General features: G+C 53.9%; 1 protein-coding gene and 2 long non-coding RNA genes across 4 annotated transcripts in view; 1 reads left to right on the forward strand and 2 right to left on the reverse strand.

Moving 5' to 3' along the window:
• The window catches only part of RBFOX3 (RNA binding fox-1 homolog 3), a 458,058-nt gene extending 449,559 nt beyond the window's left edge, over nt 1-8,499 (reverse strand). Inside the window, exon 1 of one of the 2 annotated variants that reach the window (XM_042917401.1) lies at nt 8,436-8,499. The gene's annotated coding sequence lies outside the window, so the exon portion shown is untranslated. Of the gene's footprint in view, nt 1-3,659; nt 4,238-8,435 lie in introns of those variants that run through there. The other variant, XM_042917398.1, reaches the window with a different exon arrangement.
• A 3,810-nt stretch (nt 8,500-12,309) lies between these two features.
• LOC122207319 lies at nt 12,310-13,600 on the reverse strand. The gene is made up of 3 exons (XR_006196767.1): nt 13,462-13,600; nt 12,541-12,644; nt 12,310-12,398 (listed from the first exon to the last, which is right to left on the reverse strand). It is a non-coding gene; the product is annotated as an uncharacterized LOC122207319 (long non-coding RNA).
• A 154-nt stretch (nt 13,601-13,754) lies between these two features.
• LOC122207320 lies at nt 13,755-20,168 on the forward strand. The gene is made up of 3 exons (XR_006196768.1): nt 13,755-14,507; nt 15,216-15,354; nt 19,979-20,168. It is a non-coding gene; the product is annotated as an uncharacterized LOC122207320 (long non-coding RNA).
• The last annotated feature ends 601 nt before the right edge of the window (nt 20,169-20,769 follow it).

The raw sequence follows: 20,769 nt of genomic DNA on the forward strand, positions 1-20,769 counted from the left end.
CCGCCCCCCTCTGCTCTGGATGCTGCAGAGAGGACACAAGGCCCTCACGTGACAGTGCTGGCGGCCCATGTTCATCATCCCCGCCTTTCTTCTCCAGCAACGACCCGTGTTTCTTCCTGAAACACAGCCACCTCCAGGCAAAGAGCCTGCAGCCTGTCCTCCGGGTCCGCCGGGGAGCCCCAGCAGGCCCAGACCATCCTTTAATATCCAGGCACGTGGCCCTGTCCCCAGAGGCAGGGGTCCAAAGAACAGCACGGACCCCTCCTCCCTTCGTGTCTTGCGTGAAGCCTGCAGTCAGTCACCAAGGATAGTGTCTCGGTCTGCTCAGGTGCTGTTTAACAGGACACCATAAATTGGGTGGGCCTATAAACATCAGACAACGACTCTCACCGTTCTGGAAGCTCAAAATCCTAGACCGAGGTGCCGCCAGATTCGGTGTTGATGGGTGCTCGCTTCCTGGGTCATAGCCAACGTCTTCTTGCTGTGTCCTTGCAGGACGGGAGGGATGGGGGAGCCTTCTGGGGTCTCTCATTTAAGGACACTAATCCCATTCATGAGAGCTCCACTGTCATGACCTAAGCCCCTCCCCAAGTCCCCTCTCCTAATACCATCACCCTGGGGGTTAGGATCTCAGCACATGAGTTTGGGGGGCACACACGTTCCGACCGTAGCAGATGGCATTCACCTTGCAGGGGTTAACAAGGGGCACGTGTCTCCCGAAGCGTAACAGTCCTGACCTGCACACGGGGCCCTCTGCTCCTCCAGAGCAACCCTGGCATAGTGTGGTGGCCCCGCAGGGACCCAGGGCTGTGATTTGGAGGAAGGGGGGAGTCACTCACACTCCAGGAATAAATGAAGGACTCCTCCCTGGCTTCTCTAGACCACTCATGAGCATTCAGATCCCCGAATCCCCGAACTGAGAGGGAAGGCCTGAGGCCCACGTGCCGACGCGCTTCAACCTACATCACGTACCTGCAGGGTTGCTGCGCAGAGGGCCCCACCTCCACCTGCCCCTGCGTCCTACTCTCAACCCAGCAGCCAGAGCCCAACCCAGGTCAGATCAGGAACCCCCTCCACTCAAAACCCTCCAAGAGCCACCTCCCCTCCCCCAGAGAAAAGGCCAGAGATGCGTGTGTGGGAACGTGCACAGCGGCTTGACTCAAACCTGCCCAAACCTGGCAACGAGCAAGCGTCCGTCAGCGCGAAGATGGGTAAAGAAGCCATGGCCCATCTGTCGTACCACGGAACGCCATTCGGTATTGAAACAGAGGCACGCGTCTGACACACACAGCAATGTGGATGGATCTCAAGTACACTCCACGGAGCGAACGAATCCAGATGCCAAAGACTGCCCGCTGTGTGCGTCCACGTGCGTAAGGTTCTAGAACATAACATACTGCCTGGTGCTGGAAATCAGATCCGAGGGCGCCCTGGCTGCGGGGGGGGGGGGGGGGGGGGGGGGGGGGGGGGGGCAGGGAGACCATAAAGGGGCAAAACTCATCAAACTAGAGGCTTAAGATCAGAGCCTTTTACTACGTGCCAGCTACACCTGAGATTAAGGGGAAGCCGTGAAAACAGAAAGTTCTGTGATCCAAGAGTTAAACCCAATCTGGCCACTTGCTCCCCTCTGACAACTTCTCACACGTCTGGTTCCACTCCAGCCCCCTCGCTGCCCCTCCCTCCTGCCACAGGGCCTTGGCACATGCCGATCCAGCTCCTGGAACTCTCTGCCCCAGGTCACCCGCTGGCCTCACTCAGGGCTTGCGCAAGTGCTGCCTGACGTGCACCGGCTTTGTTCTCACCTGCTCTGTGTGTGTGTTACTCGTCCTCCCCCACCAGAATGGGAGCAAGGACTTTGCTCACAGCTGGGCTGTGGCCCCAGCGCCTAGAACTGGGTCCGGCCATCAGGTGCCTTTAATAAACATGTGCGTGATGAATGGCTCTGGTCAGCGTCCCTCTGGGGTGTCCACCTGTGAAGCAGCTACGCACACATCCGTGGTAAAGGCTCTTAGGATAACACGTTCCTCTGAGCGTGGACGGCTTCCTCTCTCCCACAGCCACCAGCTTCCCTGTCCCTCTCCCTGCCTCCACGTGGCCCATGTCTGTGACAAGCCGGCAACAGTCACTGCTGCTCTGTCAGGGATGCCTCGAGCTAATTCCTGCAACTGCCAGAGAGGATGCCTTAATACCTCTGCACAAGACAGAGTAATTATTTCTAAACATAGCCGCCTCCCCCCGCGCTGTCACCATCAGATGCCGGGAACTCTGTAGTCAGTGCCCTAACTCCCAGCCGGGGGAACCCCGGGTCATGTAGGCATCCCCTGAGGGCACCCAATGGGAACAGGCCACACACACCACCCAGCTCACGGGCCCTGCCTCCCCGACTGAACTGGGCTGACAGACACCGGCACCGACCAGGGCCTGGTGGCCTCCGGGGTTCATTCGCCCTGATCTCAACCCTCCACCCTACTCGCCAATCACCTGGCCCCACCCTGCCCTATCCCTAACTCCTGCCTAGCTCCCTCATCCGGGGCGGGGGGGGGGGGGGGGGGGGGGGGGGGGGGGGCCTCCCAGTACAAGACTAGCAAGGCTAAGAGAGGAGAGAAGACCACCCCCATATTCCTTTCAGGAAACTGAGATGAGAAATCTGGGGACCACCTCCCAGATGGGAAACGTCTAGAAAAGGCCAATCCAGAGACAGAAAACAGATGGGCAGCTCCCTGGGAGAGGGGGACATGGGAGTCATAGCTAGAGCATATGAGGTTTCCCTTAGTGGCAATGGAAGTTCTACTCTTCTACTGCAGCCGTCCTTGCACAGCTATATGAGCATTCCAGAAGCCACTCAGCCGCACATTTCAGACAACGAGTTGTAGGGTATGTGGATCATATTTTGACGAAGCCGTTGAACAAAAAAAGTAGAAGGCTCTGTAGCGGTTTCCTCGATTCCACATGTTTGGACGACCGTGCACGTGCAAATCGCAAAAGGAACGCGGGTTTGCACGCTCCGTTCACTGCTCCGCTGTTGGAGCAGTAAGAGCCCCTCCCCAAACCCACAGAAGGGCCGGGGAGCCCACACCCAGCTGTGGGGACGGTGGGGAGGGCAATGAGGAAGGAAAGGGCAGGGCACGAGGCTCAATGATCATGAACTCCCAACTGACCCTGCCCCCAAATCGTATTCAGTATGAGGCAGTCTTCACGAGCCACAGTCAGCACACGTGTTACCAACACAACAGTATAACGGCCACCGCCTGGTCCACTACTTCCCTCCGGCCCCAACCACTGGGCTCTCCTGGGCATCTCCCCACCCCACAATGCCCCAGAGACTGCCCGTACCCACAGAATCCTCTGTCATGCCAAGGTCTGAGGGCTAGTGCGGGCATCGGTGCCTAGGTCCACAGAGGGGGGACAGGGTGTCTCCACCTCAAGCTCGCAGGCCAGCCAGACACCCGTTCGGAGGGACGGTCCCACAGCATCTTGGCTAGGGCTGTCCTTCCCACGGCGCAGAACCGTGAGCCAATCACAGAGCCCCAAGAGGCCCACGGAGCCTGCGTGAGGACGCACACACCCTCCTCCCCACGTGTCCTGGCGCCATCGCCCAGTGACTGCCCACCCAGCAAGCCCGCAACCGTTAAAACACACGAGTGTCACTCAGGCCTTACCTGCCCCTGCCTTGGCGTGTCTGCACAGGTCGGAGCTAAACGCAGGAGGTGCGGCGGTGGTCGGCAGAGCTGGTCCTACAGGAGACGCAGACCTCAGAGTCGGCAACAGGAAGCATCCCAGGACACCACGAGACTCAGTGGACGGGCTGGTGAGCGTCGCTGGGGACACGCGAGGCGAGCTCTTCTCGTGGCCAAGACGGACCCACGAACAGACCCGCAGGGCAGGCTGGTGTGGGGGTCGCGGGCAGTGACGGAGATCTCGCCAGCAGCCCAGGCCGACAGTCAGGACTCGCCGAATGTTCCCCGTCCTCCCCGCGGCAGGTCACCGAAAAATTAGGCGGCCGCGGTATCCGTTCTGCTTTCTGAGCTCCGCAAACCCTGAGCGGCAAAACGACGCCAGGCGCACCCTGTAGGCCGTGGAGGGGGGGTGCCAGCAGAGGAGGCCCGCCGTGGCCCCGCCACAGGCCCATCTACCTCCTCCGGGTCCGCGCCCTTCCTGATTCCGAGGCTGGAAGGCACCCCGAAGGCGGTGACCTGACCCGCGGGCTCCGTGCGGGCTCTGGCCCGGCCCTCCAAGCACGCATGCGTCATCGCGGTATCCCAGCCTCCCTGGCGGCAGGGCGGGGCCGCTTACTCTTCACCCGCACCCGAGTCGTCGTCGTTTCCCAGCTTCCCTCGCGGCAGGACGGAGCCCTGTGCTCTCCAAGCACGCATGCGTCATCGCGGTATCCCAGCCTCCCTGGCGGCAGGGCGGGGCCGCTTACTCTTCACACGCACCCGAGTCGTCGTCGTTTCCCAGTTTCCCTCGCGGCAGGACGGAGTCCTGTGCTCTCCAAGTACGCATGCGGCATCGTGGTTTCCCAGCCGCCCTCACCGCAGGGCGGAGCCTCGTGCTCTCCGAGTGCGCCTGCGTCCTCATGGTTTCCCAGCCGCCCTACCGCGCCGCTAGGAACCACGTGGCGGGTGGGTTGTGGGCAGTTCAGGCCCTGGCCCTTGAAGTGCGCCCGCTCACACCACGGCGACCGCAGTGTGCCCCGCCGTGGCCACCGCGGAGTGGCACTACGCATGGCTTAGCCACGGGTCGGATGGGGGCGGCGCAGCCTACATTGGACTTGGCGCGAGTGAGGGGTAAGTCTTGACCGGGGTGAAGACATGAGATGTCTGGGTTTATTAAGGCGGAAGAGCCGGTCTAATTCTGCGTTGACTAGCCGTTTTATTGAAAACAAGTTTTCTAAGGGAAATGTCACTGCAAGTTCCCAAGGACTGAAAGAACTTTTTGTGAGTGACTGATAGATACTGAAATGGGGGACTGAGACTTTTCCGATGCCTTATGTCAACGGTCCCCTAAACAAGGAGGTGGAAAAGCAGAAACACACCGAATGAGAGACGTGGAGTCCCCAGCGTGAGGACGTCGGGAGGCTGAGAGAGCTGGGTGACCTGGCCAGGGACCGGGACAAAGGTCATGACCTGCAGGTTGGGGGCGGGGAGGGGGGTGGGGAACCTCGCTGGTGTGTGCCCAAAGAACTTCCCCAAATCGTGGAAATTGAATACTTGGAAGGCCGAGGTGAGGCACAGGTGCGGCAAGGTCCGGTGGAGTCCCGGGGACCTTGCCCAAGCTCCATGCAATGAGGTTCTCCCCCTCCACCCACACCTCTAGGGGTTACCTGAGGCTCATTCTTGGGGGAGTAAACAAGACAGACCCAGACTCAGGGATATCAGCTCACGGAGGGTGGGGTCGGGCACAGTGTCAAACAAGAAGAGGCTTGAATAGAAGTGTCCATGTTGAGAGCAACAGCCCCACCCAGCCAACCCCCCTGCCAGCTCCAGAACACCAGAAGCCGGACCTCAACCCCACCCTAGGCAAGAGATCAGAGGCTCCTTCTCTGCAGAGACTAAAACGTCCTCCAGAGGAAAGATTTACAAACATACTGACATTTGGGAGTCAAACTAAAAAGCAAGCTGTCTGTCCTTCCCTGCGGTGAAGCCCGTGGCCAGTGTCAGTGCTCAGACCTCAGCCACTGCTGAGCGCTCCTTTAGACTCCCAACAGTGGTACCTGTATCTCGTGTCTGCAGGTTCCCCTGAAACCTCAGAACACTGCTCTGCCCTCTTGTAGCTGGTGGACAGGTCCTGACTTTACCCTCCCCCATAGTCCTCAATCAGTGATTCAGAACAGGGCATAAATGCCCCTGCTCCATCATCATGCAGGTGGGGTAGTCCTGAGGGGTGTGTTTCGCCCCATTTCTCAGAGTTCTCCGCAGGATCGAGTTCCAAACACACGCAGCAGTGGTTGGTCTCGTAACGCACCCTTTCTTGTTAGCCTTCCCTTCCGTGTTCCACAACCCGCTACCCAACTGGGGTGTCTTTCACCTCCTAAATAAATTTCCTGCCATCAAATCCTCAATTTGGGAAGAACCCAAATATAGAGACAGTCTACAAGCTCCCCACGCAGGCACGTACACACAGCCTCCAATAAGCTCGCACGCTTCACTCTTGAGTGTGTTGGGACAGACAGAGGTCACCAGATATTTGAGAAAAGTCTCCAGGGTGAACAACAGAAACCAAAACAACAAATGGGTGACATTCAGAGCCAGTGCTGTGGTAGCCAGCCTCCTGCGGGTTGGCTCCCTCCTGGTCCTCATGCTCTGTGTGGTCCCCAACCCCTGCCAAGGTTGGCCGACATGACTGATACAATACGGCCAAAGAGACGATCGTTCTGAGATTAGATTATTAAAAACATTGCAGCTTCTATCTTAGTACTCTCTCTCTCCCTCCCTGATCGCTCACTTTTGGAGGAAGCCAACTGCCATGTCAGGCAGCCATATGGAAAGGCCCATGTGGTGATGAGCGGAGGCCTCCAGCCACCAACCACATGACTGAGCTTCGGAGCAGATCCTCGTCTCTATCCATGCCTTAAGTCACTCTGTTCCTAGCTGATACATTGACCGCAAACTCAGGAGAGATCCTGGGCCGGAACCACCCAGCTAGGTCCTACCAGATTCCTGGCCCACAGAAACTGTAAGACAGGAAATGTTGTTTTAAGCCACAAAAGTATGTCTGGGTGTAATCTGCTATTTAGTACTGATAACTAGTATAAGTACATACTTTGCAAAGAGAAGAAAACCACAAAGGTTTATCTTCCGTGAGATGAAGAAAGGCAAGGCATGGATGAAACAAGAAGAAACAATCAGAGACAAGAATGCCCGGAAGTTACAAACATAAGAACGTAAATCCGAAGTCAGTAGAAGCACCAGAAAATAAAGCTAAGAAAGTTTTCCAGAAAACAGAACCGAAAGTGAAGGAAATGGACAATGGGAGATGTTTTTTCTAATTAGAGTTAGATGATGAAGCCAGGAGATCCATCATCTGACAAATAGGAATTTAAGAACGAGAACACAGAGAAAATCAAGAGAATAAAATTATCAAAGAAATAATACCAGAAACTTTCCCAAAACTGAAGGGCACGAGCCTTCAGACTGAAGGGCACACCAAGTTTCCAAACAATAAAAGAACAAAGGCATACTTTTATGGCATTTCAGAACACCAAGGATAAAAGCTTTCAGAGAGAGGAAAATTAGGTCATAAAATAGGATCAAAAATCTGAATGGCATCAGACTTCTCAATAGCAGCATGGAAACCAGAATTCAGTGGGAAAAATGCCTTCGAAATTCTAGGTAAAAATAATTTCAAAACTAGGAGTCCATACTCAAGCCAACTGTGAACTGAACATGAGAAGAAGGCATCTGAAGATATTAGAGAAGAATGAACTCCACTAAGACCAGGTAGGAAACAAACAGATAAAGCTGCAAGATCCAGGAAGCATGAACTCCATCACAGGAGTGAGTAAAATAAAGTTCTGGACCAGAACCAGGTAGCAGTCTGGAGGGTACCTGCATGACGGGGCAAGAGTCCGATGGTTCCAGAACAACGTCTCCAAGGAGAAAAGAGGGCCGATAAACTGACAGGCCTGACCGGGCGGAAGCTGGCATGGAAAGGCATGTTGGAAGGTGTACCTAAGCCTAAGCGATTATTAATTCTAGAATAAACAAAAAGTACCAAAAAAAAAAAAAAAAGCTGTAGTTATGATAATCATAATAAAGAAAATCTGTATGTAGATTTAACCAAAAATTGAGATACTATTTGGAGAAGCTGGAAGAATATCAAAAAGAGGTATAAGATCTTAAAAAAGAGGTGGGAGGGAGGAATGCCTGGCTGGCTCAGTCAGTGGAGTGTGTGACTCTTGATCTCAGGATTGTGAGTTCAAGACCCACATTGGGTATAGAGATTACTTAAAAAATAAAATGAATGAATGAATGAATGAATGAAAGAAAGAAGAAAGGAAGGAAGGAAGGAAAGAAGAAAGAAAGAAAGAAAAGGAAGAAAGAAAGAAAAATTGGGAGGGAGGGAGGGAGGGGTGTAAGTAAGTTAAAAATCTGATCTAAAAGAAAGATCCTAGCCAGGAAGCAGGCCCTCACCAGACACAGGATCTGTCAGTCCCTTGATCGAGGATTTCCCAGCATCCAGAACTGTGAAAAACAAATGTTTGTTGTTGAAGCCACTCTCGTCTATGATAATTTGTTACAGCAGCCTGAACTAAGGAGGTAAATTCTGGAAGAAACTGCTAAGGGCAGATAATGTGAGCGGAGGTGGGGAGAGGGGAGGCTGTGGGTGTCTTTTGCAACCTTGGGACACCATTTGACTTTTAAAACTATTTGCTTGTCCTACACCTTGATTTGTTTCAAGTTATTTTAGTTTCTCAAAAATAAACATTGGGGTACCTGTACAGGAAGTTCTCGCCAATTCGTGCAAGTCCCGTATGTGGCTCGTATAAATGAGCAGAACATCTGAACGGTGTGAATTTGAAATAAATACTGCTCTTTTTCTTTTCAGCTTCACACAGTAGGTAATCCAGAGCAGACTCACAGTTTTGCCGAGGGGATAAGCCAGGGCAAGAAACAAAGACAGAATGGTGGGATTGTAGAGCTTGCAAAGAACTCCCAGGTTCCTGACCCAGAGCACTTCCTGTACAGACTTGTAAACAGCCCCAGAGGTGTTGTGCGAGCCGGCATCTGTGGGTCCTAACCAGCACAGCCAGGACTCCCACCCAGGATGTGTTCTCTGTGTAGCCGGAGCACCTAAGCCCCTCAGGACCACTGTCCGAAGACTGTGCTCAGTGACAAGGGTCTTCCAGAACAATGACCTGGCATGAGGACAGAGTGGAGGGAGAGGAAACAAAGGCACTGGGAAAATTCGTTCCATACATGCCTAAAACCCTTGAGAGGGGCATCAGAAAAGCCACATGGACTATGGCATGTCTAGAAGGCTCACCCCAGGGGCATCCAGGTGGCTCAGTTGGTTGAGCGTCCAACTCTCCATATCAACTCAGGTCAAGATATGAAGCTTGTAGGAGTGAGCCCCACATCCAGCTCTGCACTGCGTGTGAAGTCTGGTTGAGACTCTTCTCTCTCTCCCTCTCTCTCTCTCCCTCTGCCCCTTCCCCACTTGCTCGTGTATGCACTCTCTCTCTCTCTCTCTCTCTTTCTCAATAACTAAACATTAAAAAAACAAAAGGCTCATTCCATATGCCTAAACTTTTTGTGAAAAAATTGGAAACTTTACAGATCTAACCCCAAAATCTTTGGCTCAGATTGGAGCTCAAATAAACATGGGCACGGCCACCCCACCCCAGGCACAAGCCCCTCCCTGTGTGGAAACAGGTTCATCCCAGTGCACGAGCTCCAGCCATAACTAAATGCCCCAATTTTCAAATAAAAGGCACTGGACTCAGACATGGAGTAGAATTTTGTCCTGCAGAGCACTTTGTTGTTTAGTGACACCTATTTAAAACATCTGAGGACACCTCTTTTCCAGGGGGCTTCAGGGCCCATTTAAAAGCCACAACAGGAATGCGGGCCTCATGGCTTTATCAGCAACCTCTGCCTACCCACCTCTCTCTGAAGCAACATGATGTAGATAATGCTTCCTGGCTGTTTGCACACAGCAGGCCTACCTCCAAGGACTGATCTGACTCCGTAGAAGGTCCATAAAACAAAGAATGAGCTGTAGAATCCAAGTGGAATTCTGAACCAGAAGTTCTAAGACGATTTTGACCATGGCGTCAGCAGGGGCCTGAGTGCTCAGCTTCCCAGCCAGGCCGCCATCAGGAAACGCTCAGCATACACGTCAAATGTTGGCTCTGTTGAGGCTGCTCAGTACCTGGTGCTGGCCCCAGGGCTGGAGGCCAACCACTGCACCTCGGCCAGAATGAGGAAGGTGAGGTTGTGTCCCCGCAACAGGCAAGGGGACAGAAGGGTAGCTGCGGCCCTGGAGACAGACTCCAGGCTCATGGCCCCACTCCTCATCTCCCCAGCCAGCTGACCTTGGGACCCAGTGCCCAGGGCAGTAACCGTGTACCCACCCCCAGCAGTGACTAGCAGATATGATGAAGCAACGTATAAAAACCCCAGTGACTGGCACATAGAAGGTTCTCAGTGTGAGCCGAGACCACCAAAACCCCACCTGAATGGACAGGAGGCCGTTACTCCCTTCGTTGATTGGGATTGTGTTGGTTTGTGCCCTGGGAGCCTTTCCGGGGGAAATCTGAAACAGGCCCATGTCAGGGGGCTGGGGGAGCTGGGAGAAGAGGGAGGCTGCTCAGATAGGTAGGTGCCAGCCTAAGAAGCAAGGGGACTTACAATGAGGCGGGTCTTGGGCGCCACAGGACAAGCACAGCTTGGCATCCACCACCAGAATTGTAGAAGTTTATGGAGAGGCCATAACTGAGTTCAGTCACGTCCACTGTCCAGAAGGTCTCAGCTACACCTTCCTCTCTCAGGGCTGCGTCCTTGCAGACTGCTCACAGTGGAAACAACAGGACAGTGGATGGAACATACGTTCCAAGCTCAGGGGACAGGAGGAGCCTCTGATTGTCCAGGGCCAGCTTGTGGACCAACCAGTGGTCACATTCTCTCGTGACCTCCTCCAACAGACAGGCCATGCTTTTGTTTCAGAAATGCTCACCTGTGGTGCAAAGTGCCACCCCAGACCCGCTGAGCCTTTCACGAAATGTAGACACATTGCGGTATCTTCCTAAAATCCAGACAAGCTTGAATCCCAAAACCCACCTAGTCCTAAGGGCCCAAGGCCCTAGTTAAAGAAATGTAGATCTGTATTATGTTACATCCCAGAACAAAGAATCTCCTAGAACCCAGAAAGGAATGATAATTCCAAGATTAGTAGTTACCCAAAGGAAGGAGAGATTAGTTACTGGGAAGGTCCTTGAGGTGGGCATCCTATCCCTGGGGTGGGGGCCTTCCCTACCCTCCACAGGCAGCGGGCAGTGTTCTCGTTACCGGTTGTGGAGACATACGCTGACGGTGTGCCAGGCACGACTGCTGCCTGATTTCAACTTTGCAACGATCCCGGGGGTGCGAGGAGCCCACGGGAAAAGTCAGGCTCAGAGAGGTGAAGTGTCTGGCCCACAGCCACACAAGGAAGACGGGACAACCCAATGTGTTCCCTCGGCTCTATGCTCCCCAGGCCCTTTGCACCGTATCCTGCACAGCAATGCCCAGCCAGCCCCCTTGGTCCTGTTCCACCTGCCCCTACCATGCCGACCACAGGCTCCTCCAGCACCAGGCCAGCCCCTTGACCCCTGCAGGGGTTCCCTGTCATCTGCCCAGCCGCCTTTCCCAACCCACTTGTAAAGTAGCATCCGTGCATGCACACGTGCACCCACATGTGCCCACAGGCACCCCAGCACACTTAGGGCCCTGGCCCCGTCCACTGTCTGTCCAGGGCTCTGGCCACCAGCAAACATGTTATACTTTCGGTGGTTGTCTCACTAGGACGCGTGTGCCAGGAAGGGAGGGCACACTCCCAAGGAGGTGGATTACTGATCCTGGGGCAGGTGGGGCCAGGGGCTGGAGAGCGTGATGGTGCACACTACGGACACCCAGATTCAAGCAGCCACTTCTGAGCCACAGCGGCAGAGCTGACCAGGTGCAGCAGAGGCCGCCTGGCCCATGGAGCTGAAATTATTTACCATCTGGCCTCTTACAGAAAACGTGCGCCAGCCCCCCGTTTTACGCAGCTGCTGGTGCAGCAAGTGCCAACGTGATGGTCGTCAGAAGTGAAGGGGCAGCTGAAGTGGAGTATTACTTGACTGTAACAAGGAAGGGAGCACTGACGCCTGCACGACACGGATGAACCTGGAGGACGCGAGACCGAGTCTAAGAAGCCAGTCTCAAAAGGCCACGTGCTGTACGACGCCATTTATGTGAAACGCCCAGAACAGGGAAACCTGTAGACAAAGCAGATCAGCGGCGGCCGGAGGCTGGGGGAATGGGGCGATGATACCCTTCACCGTCAACGTTCTGAAACTCACCGGAGCGATGCTGGCACCACCCACGAGTACACCAAAACCACTTTATTGTGCACTTGCCCCAGGGGACTTGTGTGAGTGGGAACCACATCTCAGTGAAGGCATTTTTTACAAGTGAAGGGACCCCAGGAATTCAGAAAACAGAGCCCTGCTGGGTTTCCTCCAGCCTGAGACGACCATCTGGGTGTCCCCAGCCGGGTCTTGGGTTCAGGAGGGAGAGCTCCAGGCCGTGCACTCGGCAAGAGTCATTCTGTGCGGAGGAACCCCGACCCGCCTACCGGCCCAGGCTCAGCTTCTGGCATGTGATTTCCAGTGGCGATCCGGACAGATGGGTACGTTGCCTGCAGACGCGCTATGCCTGTATTGACACAGAACCGCCAACATTAAAGCCACAGCTCACTGCCCACGGTGCCACGTCCTGGTGGACCGATAGAATGTGAGCTTGCAGGGCAAAGTTAGGAATTAGGTAGACCGCCATCTTCCAGACTGGGGAGACAAACCTGTTGCTCATAGAGACAGGTGCTCCCGGGAACCATGGGTTCTCATCACCCCACATCACGTTTAGGAGAAAGGTGAAGACACCTCTCAGTTTCATCAGCGAGTCCTGGAAGGGAAGATCCATGGAGCATGAGTCAGCTGGGGAGACAAGGAGCCGGTCTCATGAAGAAACAAAAAGAAGGTTCTGGAACTGTCAGGTGGTCAAGGCCTGCCCGGACCTGAACTGCTTCCCTCAAAGCAGGGTCTCTGTCAGCACTGCTCACGTCCACTCTCTCCCTGCCTGACCCCATCCAGCCCTAGGTCCCATCGGCCCATGCCCTGCACCTATCGCCATCAGACCCACGCCCACACCTATCTCATCTCCGCTTCCAGAACACCCCAAACTAAGGCAGCTTTGTAACAGAGCAGTCCGCAAGTGCTTTCTGTAAAAGGTCGGCGTAAACATGTCAGGCACTGTGGGCCAGTGGCCTCTGGTTCGTTGATTCCACTTCTAGAAGGCAGCCATTGGCAAGAGGTAAACTAATGAGCACAGCTGGGTTCCATAAAGCTTTGAGGACAAAAACAGCCCACGGCTGTTTGTCAACACCTGTTCTGGCTTGCCCATCCCCCCTGTCCTATTCCGGGCAGAGGGTCACCTTTGCCAAAGGCAACTCTGATCATCACACCCAGCCCTTAGCTGCCCCCATCCCTGGGGATGTGCTTCCTGCCTTTCACACATCTTCATGCCTGGCGGTCTCTCTAGCTGCTCCCCACTCTTGTGTCCAACACCCAGCCATCCGTCCAGTGTCAGCTAGAGGTCCCCTCTGCAGAGACGGGGCCCCTGACACCTCGTGAGGGCACAGCCCCCCTCACCTGCTTCCTAGCTCCCCCCCACTATGCCCACCACAACAGTGCTACAGCTGGGGGGGTCCCCTCCGCCTCACCTGGTACAACAGCAGGAGGGGGTCTGCCTCGCCCCCGCTGTCCCCCCAGTGCCTGGCACAGAACGGGAACTCCGTAAGCACGCAGTGAATTAAGGCATCAAATGGATAGAAGGATAAGAGAATCCCAGGTCCCCGTTTGAAAATGATGCAGTACCTGTGGGTGAGGAAGAGGATGGGAGGAGGGTGGGAGGGCATAGGGAGCACATGCACAGAGCCCTGGAAACCTCTGACCTGGTTCCCGGCAGTCTGTTCTAGGAGCTCGGGGGGTGGGGGTGGGGGGCAGACCATAGGGGGGTCTCTAAACCTGCAAACACCCCTGTCCCCACCCCACATACTCAGTACTCTCAGCGCTCGGGCCACACATACCCACTCTGGCTAGATTCCAGAAGCCCATAGAGAACAGACCTGGACCCCAAGCGCCCACAGCATTCTGCCGGCGTGGACGGCTTTGGGGTCACCAGAAAAACCAGCCTTGCCTCTTGAGGAAAGAACCTGGGGTTGCTGTGAGACCCCGCGTCTAGTGAGCAATCAGAATGGCTGCCTCCCGGAGTGTTCCTGGGGCTCTGTCGGGAGGACACCGAGGGGCACATCTCGGTGGGGCCCCTGGTCTCTCTCAGGACACAGGTGGTGTCTTCTGGACAGACTCCCCCAAGACCACATGAGCTCACAATTCCGAGGAGGGGGGGAAAGGGGTAAGAACATTTTGTCCTCCTGTAAAAATGACAAATGAGACCCTTACGTTTCAGTGGCCCCAACCCAGGCAGCGCAGGGGACAGACTTACTTCGCTCGTGAGTTTTTCCTCAGCTGAGAAGCTACTGCCAAAAGGAAGGAGTCACGGAACTCATTACAGACAGGGGAGGTCTTAGAAGGGAGGCCGGAGTCTCTCCCTTCTCTGCTTCCTGACTCACACGTGCACGGTGATATACCTGCTCGGCCAGCTCTTGGCCTTGGATGAAAACCGGAAGTAGAGGGAAGCGTTCCCAGCACCGCAGGGCCCCGGATCCCGCACGGAGCAGGGAGGTCACCTCGGGGCGGCCAACCGCGGGTTGGTGGGTTTTGAACAGCGGTCGTCCGACTCACTTCTCCCAGCAGCCCAGGGGAAATGCTGGACTACGGGGGTGGGGTTGTTAATTTAGGTCAAATCCACATAAAATTAACTATTTTGAAGTGTACCCTTCGGCGGCACTTAGCGCATTCACGGTGCTGTGCAGACAGCACCTCTGTGTCACTCCGGAACCTTCTCATCACCCCCAGAAGGAGGCCCAACCCCTCTAGGGGCCATTCCCTCCCTGCCTCCCCAATCCCTGGCAACAGGGCTCTGCTCTCTGTCCCCACACATCCACCTGTTCTGGACATGTCACGGAACTGCAGTCACACCCCACATGTCCCGTTGTGTCTGGTCTCTCTCTCTCGGAGCACGTTTCCAGGTCCATCCCTGCCGTAGGATGTCATCAGGGCTTCGTTCCTTTTCACAGTGGAAGAGTACAGGCTCCCTTTCTCACCCCGCAGCTGCAGCTTTTTAAAAAAGCATCAGGGCAAAGCAAGAAAGGACAGCATGCACGGGGTCACCCACAGCTGCCCTCACACGTTCCGTCTCCCCAGAGGATCAGGAGGAGTGAGAGGCAGGCTGGAGGGCAGGGCTGGTGGGGGGCAGGAGGGGGCGGGAGGCCTGGTGGCTGGGAGGGTGGGTGCGTGGGGCACCGGAGTCACATCCCCACTGTGTGCTGACCTTCACACCCATGGCCCAGAGCAGGACACACTGCCAGACGCTCAGTGGCCTCCCAGCCGAAACACTTGGGTCTTGCTGAGCCAGAGAAGCCAGAAACCCCACGGCCCTGGCCCTGGACCTGGTCCCAGCTGTGTGGGGCTCCGATCCTTTCTCACAAGAATGGGTGAGTCAGGCGAGACCGGGGGCTCCGAACCTGGGGAGAAATGAGAAGGTCTGGGAACTTGATCAGGAAACAGCACATTCCTTCCCACACACCCCTCTGCTTGTTCAATGTCCCAATCACGGGTGGTGGCCCCCACCCGGCAGAATCGTGGGTATTTCCATGGCACCTGCCAGGCGGTGCACGCATAGCAAAATATCACTCTCCCTGGTCGTTATTTCTAGACGTAGGTGTTTCTTAGACCCACCAGCACACCGTGCAAGTTAACACATTCAAAAAAGAAGCACATTTAATAGCCAAAAGGTGGAAACAACCCATATTATCTATCAGTCAGGGAACACGGAGAGCGCAACAGAATCATATTTGGACGTAAAGGAAGGAAGTTCTGATACCTGCTCCCTCGTGGCTAAACCTTGTCAACATGATGCTCAGTGGAAGAACCCAGTCACAGAAGTCCAATGGGTGGGTCCATGGAGAAAGACTGGTGGTTCTGGGAGAAGAGAGGAGTGGGGGAGACCCGCTCACGGGGCTCAGGCAGCCACGGTGGAACCACGAGTAGGGGTGCTTGCACAATATTGTGAAGGCACTAAATGCCAGTGAGTCGTATGCTTTAAAATGGTTCATTTGAAGGGCTCAGTCGGTTGAAAGTCTAGCTCTTGGTTTCGGCTCAGGTCATGATCTCACAGTCGTGGGACTGAGCCCCGCCTCAGGCTCCTTGCTGAACACAGAGCTGGCTGGAGATTCTCTCTCTCTCTCTCTCTCTCTCTCTCTCTCTCTCCCTTTGCCCCTCTCCCCCATTGTGCTCTCTCCCTCTCTCTCTCTAAAATAAAATTAAATTAGGGGCACCTGGGTGGCTCAGTTGGTTAAGCGTCCAACTTCGGCTCCAGTCGTGATCTCAACGATTCATGAGTTCAAGCCGGGCTCTGTGCTGACAGCTCGGAGCCTGGGGCCTGCTTCGGACTCTGTCTCCCTCTCTCTGTTTGCCCCTCCCCTGCTCATGCTCTGTGTGTGTCTCTCTCTCAAAAATAAACATTTCTAAAATTTTTAAATAAGTAAAAATAAAATAATTTTTTTTAATTTTAGTCTTAAAAAGATAAAATTAAATGGTTCATTTTACGTTGTAAGAATTTCTCTTCAACAAAAAAAGCACATACAACAATGCCTCGTTTTTTAAAATATCTTGATCATTATATTTTAATACTATAACCCTCGGAAATTTCTTTCATGGATTTAAGACTATTTCTCCGAGAAGGATCTGCTGGCTTCGCCAGATGCCAAAGGGCTTTGGTACAGAAGGATTAGAACCCCCTGGACTGGAGCTCTCCCTGGCCCTCTGTTCCTACTATTCTTACCTGGACAGGTACTGCCCCCTGCCCCTCCCAGGTGGCACCGTGTGAAAAGCCCTTGCATGCCCTTCATCACCACTTGGTCTTCTGCTCAGTACAAAGGCTCTGCAGTCTCCAGAGTCATGTCTAAAAATGCAGGTGTCCCAGGAAAGGTGAAACTCAGCAGTGTCACCAGGGTGAATCTGCAGACAGGTGAGACTGGGCCGGGACACGGGTAGAAGACGGAGCTGGAGGGCACCGAAGCAGCACAGCATGAAAGGGGAGGCAGACAGGGGACCCAAGGATTCACAGGCTGCCCTGCTGTGACCTCCAGGTGCGCCCAGGGCCAGTCGCCCAACAGGGAACATCACATCACTCTGCACCGCCCAGGGTGGGGACAGAGTGCCCCGGCACCTCTCCCTGAGCCCACCCAGCGATGAGCCTACCTCCACGCCACTCCCAGCTGAAGGTGCAGCCGCCCCACCACTGAACGCAGATGCTGGCCGAGCAAACTTGACTCGAGGCTTCAAGTCCCCTGTCTGCTTCCTGCTCTCCTGCATCTGCAATCCGAGGGAGTGGTACCTGCCGACCCTCCACCATGCACCATGCTAGGTGGCCCATAGGCCAGGATTTCACGTGGTCCTTCCTACAAGCCTGCGCCGTAGGCACTGTTACGGATGGAGAAACTACAGATCACAGAGGGACTTGAACCCAAGACCTGCACTCTCTCCTGCATCCCCTCCTCCCCTGAGAGCATCACCCCTGTCTCCAGAGTCCTCTTGATACTGAATCATGCTCTGGGCCTAGACATGAAGCTGTAAACAGGAGCGCTTGTTCTAGACAAAGAGACAGAAAGGAAACCTATAGACAAGAAATTCCACAAGGTAATCTCAGGCTGCAGTAAATGCTATCCAAGTCAAGACCGTCTCTGCTCCGCCGCAGGCACAAGTAAACCCTGAAAGCTCAGAGCTTAACCGAAAGATTGTTTCTCACCTACAATCAGCGTGGCCCCTCTCTGCGACTCTCCTCCCATCGGGGACTCCAGGATCCAGGCTCCTTACGTCCTGGGCTCTTCAGCTAACAGAGGTGGTCGCCTCGGTCACTGTAGAAGAGGAATAGAGAGTGTGGGCCATCCCACAAGAGGTTCTGTGGCAAGGTCTGGAGGTGGCGTGTGTCACTTCTGTCCACAACCCACCGGCCCCAACCTAACTGCCAGGGAGGTGGGAAGAGAAGGTCTCCCGCGAAATCCAGGAAGATGCAAGCGACATGGAATCAGATGAGTATTGGACGTCGTACCACAAGAAGAGTAAAGGAAACAAACAGAATGATGGAACAGGAAGTGGCCGGGACGAGAACCCCATTTTAGGTAGACAGATCAGGAGAGTGACTTTAGCGGGTGCTTTGAGGGGGCCGGGCAGGAGACAGCAAATGGTTTGGTGCCGGAAAGCACCGGGCACGTTCAAGGAACAGAAATGAGATGGGCAGGGGTGAGCAAGTTTGGCCACAGAAGCCAGGTCGGGTGGGGAGCCCCGGTACACATCAGAGTCACCTGAACCCCTCGGAAACCTCCTGTTACCTGCACCCCTGGCTCCCCAGGGACCCTGACCTAATTATTCTGGCCTGGAGCCAGGCCTTAATTTGTTATTGCTTTTTTGTTTAAGAAAATAACACCTATGTCCCAAAGTGCACAAATCAGAAGTGTGTGCTCAATGAATAGTCACAAAGTGGACCATCCATCCATGTACCCATCACTGAGGCCAAGAAGTAGAATATCACAGGGGCACCTGGGTGGCTCAGTCAGTTAAGCATTTGACTCTTGATTTCAGCTCAGGTCATGATCTCACGCTTCGTGAGATGGAGCCCCATTTTGGGCTCTGTGCTGACAGCGTGGAACCTGCTTGGGATTCTCTCTCTCCCTCTCCCTCTGCCCCTGTCCTGCTCTTTCTCTCTCTTGAGATAAATAAGTAAACTTTAAAAAAAGAAATAGAATATCACAGGCCCACAGGTGGCCCCCCCTTCTCCCCTGCCCTTCTTCATTCCCAAAGATAATTACCATTGTGTCTGGCCTGGTCCTAAAGTCTGAGTGGAATAGTACAGTCTATCTCCAATTTTGTGCCTGGGTCCTTTCCTGCCACATTACTTTTGTGAGGTTCACTGAGTGTAGAAACTCTGTTATGTATTCCGTTGTATGAATGCACCACAGTTTTATTCAGCCACACTCCTGTCGAAAGACATTTGGGTTCCTTCCCATCTGGAGCTATGAAGATGATGGTGCCGTGCCCACTCTTGGTGTGTGTGTGTCTTGGTGCACGTGTGCGTGGATTTCCACCAATGGGTGTCTGGGGGCGGAGCCGTGGGGCCCCAGGGGCCGCCATATGTTCAGCTTCAGCAGATCCTGTTGAACAGTTTTCCAAAGCAGCTGTTCCCGCTCACGCTTCTACCAGCAACATGTGAAGGTTGCCATCGTCCTCTGTCTTCACCAGCCCCTGGGGTCACCAATTTACTCATTTTAGTCACCCTGGTGGGTCATAGTGGCATCTCAGTTTGCATTTCCCTGACGCCTAGTAAGGCACTTTGTGAAGTACTTGTTCAAGTCTCTTACCCGGGTTTCTACAAGCCCCTTTTTTAAGTCATATCTATTGCCATGTCTTCTCCTGCTTCGTGTTTGCCTTTCCACTCTCTTAACGGTGACCTTTGGTGAGCAGACCCCTTTAGTTTTAATATAACCCCATTTGTCCATCTTTTCCTTTGTATCATGAAAATATTCCAAATTTTCTTCTATATCATCTTCTAGAAGGTAGAATTGATTTCCATGTATGGTGTGAGGTAGGGATCATGCTTCCTGTTTTTTCAGGTGGCTATCCAATTGACCCAGCACCGTTTATAGCCAAGGTCATCTGTGCCACGTCTGCAGCAGGGCCACCTTTGTCTTCTATCATGTGTTGTTTGCCCATATGTACTGGGCCTGTTTCTGGGCTCTCTACTCTCTTCATTGGGCCATTTGTCTAGCCTTCTATTCAAATTTTTGTAACCTCTCTTGCAGCCAGGGTTGAGAACCACTGATACAGGACCTTGTAGTTTACAGTAACAGCTGTGAGCGTCAGTCTAAATACAAGTGGGTAGACACCAAATAAGGGATTTTCAGAGAAAAATAGGTTAAATTCAGGATGTGGGAAAAGTGATGCCAGAACCGTGAGGAAAGGGCCCGTGGAGTGGGTGGGGAAACTGGGTAACGGGCCAGAAGCCAAGATGCTTGGATTGATCCATCCCACTCCCCACGCATTCTCTTATCCCCTCTCCAGACCTCCAGATCCAGCCAAGCCAGAGTGCAAAGAAGCACCGACAGGAGCAAGAAGGAAAGTTTTCTTCCTTGGTCACCGGCCGTGCTTACAGAAATCAGATCCCTCTTGCAACCACAGTTTATTCCCAAGTTGCCATGGCACTTCCTGTAATTAATGTCTGAGTTTTAATTAAACATTGATTAGCCACTAATTAGTCTAATGATTAGTCCTGGGGAGGAGACAGGGCTGTCAGACCCCATAAAGGAGGCGGGGGGACACAATGAAAGATTATGGCTTGGGTGGAAATGTTCTCCCTTCCTCCCTCCAGGCCAAATGTTTTCTATGATTTTGGTCTATTATAAACGATGCTTTCAATGTGAATTTTTCTAATCGGTTTGAGTCTGATGAAGTCTCAGGCCACTGGTGCAAGGAAGATTGAATCTATTCGCCTTTTCATCAGATTTCAGCCTCTTAATGCAGCTAAAGAGCCTTTTTCCACTTAGAGAGGAATTAGTTTCTGTCTCCACAATGAAGTCATCCTGAGCTGAGGCCGTCTCCCTCCCACGTCCTTTGTGGGGGCCCAGACCTTGCCAAGGACTTCTGAGATGTGAGTGTAGGAGGGCTTTGCACTCAGAGCAGATCTTGCAAGCACCTGATGCCCCAGGTCACCCTCTCCCCATTCCTCACCAGTTTGCCCGCCCCTCCCACAACGCTGACTGCCTGATTTTGTTTTATTGTGAAAGCAGGATACAGTTCCAGGGGGAACTCGCTCTCAGTAAAGGATGCGTGCAGCCTCCCCCCGACCCTCAACC

Source organism: Panthera leo, chromosome E1 (assembly GCF_018350215.1).
Source record: "Panthera leo isolate Ple1 chromosome E1, P.leo_Ple1_pat1.1, whole genome shotgun sequence".
In the NCBI taxonomy this organism is placed as follows: domain Eukaryota; kingdom Metazoa; phylum Chordata; class Mammalia; order Carnivora; family Felidae; genus Panthera; species Panthera leo.